Source organism: Sebastes fasciatus, chromosome 8 (genome assembly GCF_043250625.1).
Source record: "Sebastes fasciatus isolate fSebFas1 chromosome 8, fSebFas1.pri, whole genome shotgun sequence".
NCBI lineage: Eukaryota > Metazoa > Chordata > Actinopteri > Perciformes > Sebastidae > Sebastes > Sebastes fasciatus.
In genome coordinates, this window is record NC_133802.1 from 14,567,472 (window position 1) to 14,575,205 (window position 7,734).

The window sequence follows — 7,734 nt, forward strand, 5'->3', positions numbered from 1 at the left end:
TGGATCACATTCAATCTGAATTTTATGGGCTATTATTTTCATCATTGCAAACTCATTACCTCATATTATCATTACAATCAAGACGGTCCTTTTTAAATGAGCTGGGAAACTGTTTCTATGTTTATTTATCCAAATAATGTTTGTGTACAAGTTCCCAAACGTACTGTAACACACATAGAAGTTGCTGTGTTGTTTGTTTGGACTTCTTAGCCTTAGAGCATACTTTATACTTAGTTTTTTCCCTTAAAAAAACCCTGCCCTCTTCCTGGATTTTCTTATTTTCTTCTTATTTTGCTGTGTGTATTTTGACGTTTCTGGGCGTGAGCCTTTGGGCACTTGGTGTGTAGCCCCCACGCATTTGCAAGCATGCATCCAAAAGGAAGCTACGAAAATGGCAGACACACGACACAGCGCCCGAAAAACGCAAATAGAGCGAGGTGAAATGGCAAGCGGACAAAGCTCGTTACAAAACGAAAGTGACAATTACTGCATTGTATGCCCAGTGCCTGAATTGGACCAAAAAAAGTACAGCACCTGTACAAACAGTACCTTCATTCAGCAGTTGCATGACATGATCATCGCATGTGTCTTTGATATAGTTATATTTATACGTATATCTTGGTAATATATCACACTTCAAATGTATTTTTGTATCCATTCATTACATACATTAGGCCTACATATGACACACATACACAAATAGGCCAAGGTGGATGGATGGGACAACAAAAAGATTTTAACACAGTCCATTTCCCATTTCAGTCAATGTGGGTTTCTTTTAACCTTCCCTAACCTGTAACCACGACAACGAAGGTCGCCTAACCTCAATGAAGTAGTCATTTTAACCAAAACCTGACCAAACCTTAACCATATCGTTGTCAGATCATAAAACTGATATATTTATTAACAGTGATAAGCCAGTTCCTTTGGTTGTTGAAGGCACTAACAAAAGTAGATTTATAGTCCAACAGATCAGATCAGAAATCAGTGATGCGTGACGTTCTAGAGGGCACACGATGTATTTTGACGTTTAATTTGGAGGACTTTTTGCAGTAACTGAATGAATGTCGACCTATATTTTACTGTGCATGTGTGTATTCAGCCTCAAGGGAAGGAGATGAACACATTAATTTTGTTGATGCCAACAACCTACTTAAAGCTAATGTCCACCCAAAGCTGCAGCATTAACAGTAAAATATGCGTGCTGTTGCTTAATTAATGTAACGTTAACATATGCTACTGTGTCACTGCCAATTACGGTGTCCCGTAATTACCCGTTAGACCCCCGTTTGTTTTTGTTTTTGTTTTGTTTTTATAGTGAAAAATCCAGCCAAATCACAATCTGCTCCTGTAGAATTACACTCCAATCCAAAACTAATCAACAAATCTGTCAATTACACAACAAAACTGACGCCCGAGGGAGAGCAGTATGCCATATTTAGAAACTCTGTGACAAAGAAAAGTGAGCCGCTGAACCAGGAAATTAAGAAGAAAACATTAAAGGGAAGCAGTTGTTGATGTCATTTATAGCAGCTGATGGCAAAAAAAACAACAGCACAATTAACAACTATTTAGTTAAAATATCTTACCAAGTGAATAAACATATTGGGTGATTAAATATAATCATCCTGCTTATTGATCTATAAAATAATCATCCTGCTCTTGATAACTGAAGCCAACACAAAGAGGAACTAGCTAACATTACAGCCACATGTAAGAAACATAAAGGTGCTTATTCACTGCGTTGAATATTTATTTCTAGTACTTTATCTCACATAGGTGACTCCGTAGGTTAGACCAAAACAATACACTGTCTGAGTTATAACAGATGTATCTGTGATATGGATCCATTATGCTCTTGACTCATTTGAATGGACTCTGCCTGTCAAGAGGGACCAATTATTTAAAATGTGAGTCGAAGCCAATTTTTGCTGAGGACAGCATGCGGCACTATAACCTCGGCTACGAACAAAGACTAATTCGACACCTCGTCAAATGTGTCTCTGTTATGAGGGACTCTCTCGCTGTGATGGAGAGATTAGATGCTTCCTTTGTTTGTGTTGTAAATCTTGTAAATTAACTAGAGTGCTAGTGGATGTCATCTCTGATTAGTGTCAACAGGCCTCTAATGAAGATGTTCAACCTGTAGGCGTGTTGCAGCTCTCATGTGACAACAAGCAGCGGTGGAGGAAGTACTCACATCCTTTATTTTAGTACAGGTACTAATACACAGGTACAGTCCTGCAATGAAAATGTTAGTTTAATCAGGGAAATGTACTTGAATTACTAAAAGTAATTCAGTGCAGAAAAATATGTATATTATATTATCATTAGATTATTATTAGTCAGGCATTCATGAAAATCAGGATTTTACTGTTGTACTCTGTTGAGTTAATTTTTAACCATTTTGTATCGGCCTGCAACTAATGATTATTGTCATTATGGATTAATCAGCTGATTACTTTCTCAATCAATCAAGTCATTGTTTGGTTTGTAAAAATCCTGAAAATATGATGAAATGGTGATAAATGCTGTAACAATTACCCAGAGCCCAAAACGACACCTTAACAACCAACGGTACAAATGGCAAAATTATTAAAAAATACATTTAAATGATTAATATAATTAAAAGTAAAAGCAGCAAATGCTCACAATGAAAAAATGACTTAACGATTATCAAAATACTTGCCATTTAATTTCCTCTCAATTGGTTATCAACCAATCGTTTCAGCTGTACTCGTATATATTTTCATGTTTTCTGTGCAAAAATCTTAATTTGTGGAGTAATTAGAAACTAAAGCTGTCAAATAATTGTAGTGGAGTTAAAAGTTCGATATACCCTCTGAATTGTAGACGTATAAAGTGGCAGGAGAAGAAAATATTAGAGTACAAGTACCTCAGTATTTGTGCTTAAAGGGACAGTGTGTAGGATTTGGTGGCATCTAGAGGTGTGGTTGCAGATTGCAGCCAACTGAGTACCCCGCCGCTCACACCTTCCTTTCCAAGATCGCGGTAATATGAGCTCCTAACACCACTTTAGGAGCAACGGAAGTGAGGCGGCGGCTGGCGGTACCACGGTTTTGCACTCTGTGGCTCACGTTACCGCAGTTTCACAAACCTATCAGAGAACTACGGTGGCCTTCAGGTAACGTAAAAACGTAAAAGGCTCTCTCTAGAGCCAGTGCTTGATTTGTCCGTTCTGGGCTACTGTAGAAACATGGCGGAGCAACATGGTGGACTCTGTGAAGAGGACACGTTCCCTATGTAGATATGAAGGGCTCATTCTAAGCTAACGAAAACACAACGATTCGTAGTTTCACGTGAATATACATGAAAACATGGTTATTAATATTATATTCCATTTCTGTTAATAGATCAACTGTTACACACTGTTCCTTTAAAGACAGTACTTGAATAAAAGTGCCTAGCTACAATCCACCACTGGTGATAAGAGAGTCTTCTTACAGCATGGCGGTTTAAACAAGAGCATCTGGACTTTAAAACTTTATCCATAAAAAAAAAAAAAAAAAAAACTTCCAGAAGTCCCGAGCCTGCAATAAAACTATTTTACAGAAAGACACATATGGCAGAAATATCTAAGCCTTCTAAAATGGAAAGCTTGTTAAAGGATCACTGAGGAGCAGAATCAGCAGTTTGGAAAATAGGATTGTGTTGAGGAGTGTGAGGAATGGATCTGCTGTTGTTTTGGAGATCATCAGACTGCGGTCAGAGCAGCAAGACCACACATACGGCCCCCCCCGACGAACAGACGGACAGCCAGGAGGAGAAAGTAGGGGAGCTCATCCAGAATGTGGACACTCCATGATCAGGAGGCAGTGATAGGGAACAACAGAGGACTGGATATCTTAAACTCCTCCAACACAGAGAAAAGACTCTCCGACTGTCTGTCTGTCTTCTCTGTTGGGTGCCTGTGTATTTCAGCGCTGACGTATATATGCTCGCGCTTTCAGCACGGCCTGAAAAGAAGAGGAAGAGGAGCCGACAGAGGAGAATGATTTATACCGCACTGTTCCTATAATGTCACACTAACTCGCAGCGGCATGGAAAATGAATTACCAAAGATGGAGGAAATGACAGTAAACACATCCTGGATGATTTTCCGGGTATAAGGGGAACATTATCAGGTCTGGAACAGATTATAGTACAAGGAAACTCGTTTGGATGTAAAGGTTAAAAGTAACAGGCTTTGTGCTGACAGTCAATCTCTTACTCTTGTTTGTTGGAGCTCCTCCAAGCTTTGCATCTTAATGAGATGCTTTTTTTTTCTTCTCTCTGGGAGAAAGTCGTTAATGAGGGGAAAACACTGAATAATGTCTTGTGCCATTAGAAACCTACATAATACTGTTGGTACGCTCTTAAATGTTCAGGTATCTCCTTCAAACAGTAGACAGTTTTTTTCTGATGTAAGCTGTTTTGGGGCTGTAAACAATACATTCTGCAGTAATTGTTTCTTTCCCTGAACTGGGCCTCTTGGTCAGCACTTTCTCCCATCCCACCTCCGATTGGCAGACCCTAAGTTGAACTATGACCCAAACCCTAACCTCAATATCCTAAAAACCAAGCACAGTCATTTAATTGGTGAATCTTGGTGGGGTGGTGCACAGTTTCAGATAGGAGGCCTATAGGTCAGGGCACAAAAAAGGTGATCTTTGCAAATTTATATTTCTTCGTCAAGGAGAGTGTACTCCAGAAACCTTGATGTGCTGTTTCAAGAGGACCTATTATGCTTATTTTCAAGTTCATACTTGTATTTTGGGTGGTAACATGCTTTGATGCTCAAAAAACGCTTTATTTTTCTCATACTGGCTGTGCTTAAGCACTTCTTTTCACCCTTGCTCTGTTTGAGCTCCCGAAAAGCCCAGTCTGCTCTGATTGGTCAGCTGGCCCACTCTGTTGTGATTGGTCAACCGAACGAAACTTTTGGACTCGACTCCAGCTCCTCTCTCACTAACTTTGTTTGAGGGTGTGTCAAGCTAGCCGTTATGCAAATTTATTACATGAATGCTCAATTCTGATTGGTCAGTAACGGGGTTCTACAGTCTGTTATTCCTTTATAGCAGACCGTTGCTATGTATAACAGACCGTTGCTATGTATAACAGACTGTTGCTATGGGCGCAGTTCTGATGTCGGATTCTGGAGGACCATTTTTGTGTCAAATTATTGATTTCTTAAGTAAGGAGCAGTAAGCAGTAAGTAAGCGGGATAACGTACAGCTATCAGGTCATTGTTGTGAAATAAACCTCAACGGGGCGATGTGTTACTTGGTGACATCACCACGTTACGAAAGAAAAAATAGGACTTCAATCAAGGCATTTCAGGCAGTTCATGAGCAGTGTTTCTGTGGAGGAGAATAACTCCCTTTGGCATGGACTATGTGTTTTGTAACTTTGTTTGCAGACCTTTTACATGCACAGAAAACTATACAACAGACTAAAGGAAAAAACACAAAAGCATAATTGGGCCTCTTTAAAAGCAGCACAGCCAAGTAGTGACTGCAGGGCAGATGAAGTTGAGCATAAATAAAGGAAGAAAACCCAGTAAAAGCAGCAGAATAATGAATTACAAATATATGTTCTGATGAAGGAGCCAAAACATGAAAGCCAGAGTGAACTGTATCATGGATTTTAGATTAGCAGGTTTGCTGTTTGACAGATATCATGAAAAACGTGTAAACCTGTGAATGTGTACTGCCAATAGACTGATAGTTTTCGCTATTGCTAACATGATAAGACATATATAATTCACCTGGCTTCATACCAGAATTGATTTGTCTACAGTGGCACGTAACAAGCTACTGTGAAGGTTGAGAAAAGCTTTTTTCTTTTTCTCCTCCTTGATAATCACTAATGCACACGTACTGTGACTGCTGATGGAGATTTACACTCCAGACAGTGTGATAACGCTCAGAGGATACAGACTGGGTGGAGAATTTGTGCTGCAAAGATGTGTTGAATCTGTTCTCCTGCTGTGAGAATGAATGACCAAAGAGAAGGCGACGTGTTGTTCCAGCGAAGGCTTCTGATGGGTAGTTAAAAAGCAGTTGTTTTAGAGCTTCAAATCATTCATATGCCTGTTTTGTTTTTTGTTTTTTCAAAAACAAAATGAAATCAAATTAAATTTTTAGTTGCTCAGTGAAACATTTCTGTGCGAGTGCAGGTGTTTTTAAGTAGCGTTTATGGAGATTTGAATGGTCCAACATTGTTTAAAGTATTTCCACTGGGGGTTGTTGTCATTTGCTACTAGTCTGATTTCACTTTTTTGTATTTTTGGCATCAAATGAAGTTTTGAATTTGAAGAGCATATCAACACAATTAATGCACATGCTGCACTAATTGAAATCCAGTGAGGCATTTGAAGTAGATTTGGATGTTGGACTCTGGAGGAGATCCAAACAAATCTTCAGCAAAACACATGACTGCCATGAAAAATAAAAAAAAAACAGTGAAAATGGAGTGGCGCAGGAAATCTTAAAAAAATATGATGCCTCATATCACTGGAGGATGTGTGTACAGATTTAAATCCGGAAGAAAACTGCTCATTCACATCACATCAATTGCAACATTCCTCAAGATGTATCCTTTGAATGTTCCAACACATGAAACCAAACATGATGCATTCAACAGCCCGGCAGAAATATGAGCAGCAATTATTCCCTGACAGGGATGCATAATCAAACTGAGGCGTCACCACCAAACCATCATGTCTCACTTGAGATTGATTAAATGCAAAAGATGGATTCATACAAAACAACCCTGTGGAAGGTGCAAAGCTTTCATCCACGGTCTCCAGTTGAGCCACATTAGTTTAGAATGACCGTCTGTCTCAATCTGGGCATTGATCAGACCTACAGACTCCTCTGTAGTGTTGTGTGTGAGGAACAACAGCAAGCCAAGTGGAGCTGAAAGGAACGAGGGGCTTTGCAGAGGGGGCTCCCATAGACACACACACACACACACACACAGCTGATGAAGGGCTTCATTGTGTTGTCACAGCTCCACCAGGAGACGCCTCGATCCTGCTCCTAAAGCCTCTCAGTAAAGGTGATTCATCTGTTGATCAGCCACAGCCCTCCAAAACCAGGCACATATAGGCTACACACTGATATAGGAGATGGTTTGTAAACTCAGTATGTGCCAAATGCCACCAGAAGACAACCCTTAAATGTTCATCCTTGTTTTCCCTCATGTGACCATAAGAATCTATTAAAGTGCAACAACATGCCTCCAAGTATGTTAATAGACAGATTTGTGCAGCATACTTTCACAGACACAGCTGCATAACTCTGTGGACACACACATTTACCACTCATAAACTCACCCAGCTACAGTATAAAACAAGGGAGACACTCGTACCTTTTGAAATCCTCCTGGTGCAAGTGAGCCTATAAAGTGGAGAAAATGAACTTCTTCTATCTATCTCTGATGAGGTCCAGTTTTCTTCTTTTTTCTTCCTGCGTCTTTGTTTGGCTCCAGTCAGTCAGTCAGTCAGTCAGTCAGCAAAGCTCTCCTCCTCGTTTTCTCGCCAAAACCCGCCACACGGATGAGATTTAAAGGAAAAAAGAAGAAGTGAAGGAGTGGAAAACGCCGGTGTGAATCAGTAAGTGTTGTTAGTTGCGGTGTTGTTACTCCCAGACTCGAAGGTTTTGAACAAATCTCCCGTTTTCTCTCGATCAACTCCTCCTGCTGCTCCTACTGCTGCTGCTGCTCCTACTG

At 40.0% G+C, this 7,734-nt stretch overlaps 1 protein-coding gene across 1 annotated transcript in view; it reads right to left on the minus strand.

Moving 5' to 3' along the window:
* Positions 1 to 7,734, minus strand: part of LOC141772572 (metabotropic glutamate receptor 4-like) — a 225,282-nt gene extending 217,548 nt beyond the window's left edge. The window contains exon 1 of the mRNA XM_074643692.1: positions 7,375 to 7,734. The gene's annotated coding sequence lies outside the window, so the exon portion shown is untranslated. The remainder of the gene's footprint in view (positions 1 to 7,374) is intronic.